The following is a 2,374-nucleotide window of genomic DNA, read 5'->3' on the forward strand; positions in this document are numbered from 1 at the left end:
GCATACTCTTATGCCCTATATGTCGAGATTGTGAATGACTCTGAGGGGTCCGTGTGCCACCTGATTAACGTTAAGGTCCACTCAACATGCCAAGTCTGATGATAAACCACACGTAGTTGAGGCACCTCATTTTTAAGCCGAATTGTCTTAAAACATTCGTTTCGTAGGCACGTGAAAATATTTCATTAAGAACTTCCATACTTTCTATATTAGCATGTCTAAAATTATTTAATTTTTAAACATTTAAGTTGACATATCTTAACTCTTAAGCCTAGGGTTTGGCCCTACAATTCCTATATATGGTCTTTTCCAACTATCCTTTTTTTTTTTTTTTGGGTTAAATACTATTCCAGTGCCTGTGGTTTGCACCAAAATCAAATAGCCACCTAGGTTTTCAAAAATATCACAAATGGTACATGTAGTAAGCCAATAAACCCACTTGTTACCTTTGTCAAGATTCTGTTAAGTTTTTTAACGGAAAGCCACGTCACTCTTATACGTGGGCGCCACATGGCATGGTACTTGGGGTTTTGGGTGCCACGTCATTTTTTTTTAAAAAAAAAATATCCAAAAAAAAAAAAAAAACACTAGGGTGGCCGAACCACCCCATAGGGGGTTGCCGGCCACCCCGTTTGGCCTGGGGGTGGTTCGGCCATCCCAGCATTTTTTTTTAAATAATAATAAAATATGATGTGGCACCCAAAAATCCAGGTAGCATGCCACGTGGCACCCACGTGTAACGTTGATGTGGCGTTCCGTTTAAAAACGTAACGGAATCTTGACAGAGGTAATAAGTGGGTCTATTAGCTTACCATAGTTACCATTTGCGATAAGTTTGAAAACGCAGGTGGCTATTTGATTTTGGTGCAAACCACAAGTACTGGAATAGTATTTAACAATTTTTTTTTTTCTTAAAGGTCCAACCTGAGCCACTTACATGGGCCAACTTGGGCCCTTTCATGGGCCTAGTCTTTCCCCTTGGGGTCCAATGAGGCTTGGGCCCTACAAGTGGAAGCCCATCAAACCTTTGACCTAAACTCTAATTACGACCCTTCATCATTCTAGATGGGCTTAGGCTCAAACATGGGGAATTGGTTGAGATTTGTTAGTATTTTTGTTGGCTAAATCTAGTGCCCAAAAGACGAAGTATTGTTCACTAGCACTATTCATGCTACTGTTCATGTTACTGTTGTTCCGTTCAAACGGTGAACAGTGCTGTCCGGGCGGAGGAAGATTCGGTGAATAAAAAGTCTCCGACAAATTAAATGCTCCTGGGAATCACGAAATCGGTGCATTAAATCCTGGTTTGTCCGAACGGCCTCCCAGCCTGTTTGGACTACCTGTGGTCAGAAAGTAAGCACCGCACATTTAATGCTTGCCAAATTTTCAAGATGTTGTCCACGTGTCTCCAAGCTATGGCACCGACAGAGTCCGTTCGGTGCAATAGCCTTGGAAAGAGAAACTTTCATTCCTAGGAGTGTTACTTGATTGATCAATTAATTAACGAAATATATTGGGGTAGTAAGAAAATTTTTTCCTCAATTTTTATTTATTTCGTTAGTTATATTATTTAATTAAAATTTTTAATTAATTTTTCTTGACTCTATCTTTTAGTTTTGCCCCTTTGAATTAAAATTATCGTTCCACTATTGCCTTAATTAAGGTAATTCACTTGCACCGCAAGTACCATGAGAATAGTCATCTTCGTCCGCACTATAAGCTTTCCCAAGCATTCCCTAGACATGGAATGTCACCCACTCGAGAAGCTTTTTTATGTTTAAAGTTAAAATACAAAAATAATTTATTGAGATTAAATCTCTACTCATCATCGCTATTTATAGGAAATAAACCTCTCAGAAGAGAGAGCTAGAGGTGGAATTATAGGTAATTGGAGGAAAACATTAACATGACCATATTAAGAATTACTTAAGGAGTAATATTTACAATGAAAAAAGAATAATTATTCAAAAAAATAGTTGTAACAATACGATAGCAATAAAAGCCACCATCATGTTGCTTCATATCGGCCTATAATATTTGTACTCTTTTCTAACATGTGGATTGATGGCTCCTTGTGACATGTTAATGGTTGGCACCTAAGTACTAAGCATTACATAATGCTTCAATTCAACGGATCCAGTTTCTCCAAAAAAATTTATTTAAATGAAGATTTGTTGAAGAATATAAAATTTTGGCAAAAGTTGATGACTTTTAACTTGAGAGATTTTTGGTTGAAGAACATATCTTGGCTTAGGTCAGAAGCTCCCCTAAGAGTTATATATAATTTAAAAATAATATTTGGTGATAAATTCATGTACTCTCATAAAAAGTTGTAACAACTCAAAAAAAAAAAAAAAAAAAAAAAAGTTAGTCA

The sequence above is a fragment of the Corylus avellana genome, chromosome ca6, assembly GCF_901000735.1.
Source record: "Corylus avellana chromosome ca6, CavTom2PMs-1.0".
Taxonomy (NCBI): Eukaryota; Viridiplantae; Streptophyta; class Magnoliopsida; order Fagales; family Betulaceae; genus Corylus; species Corylus avellana.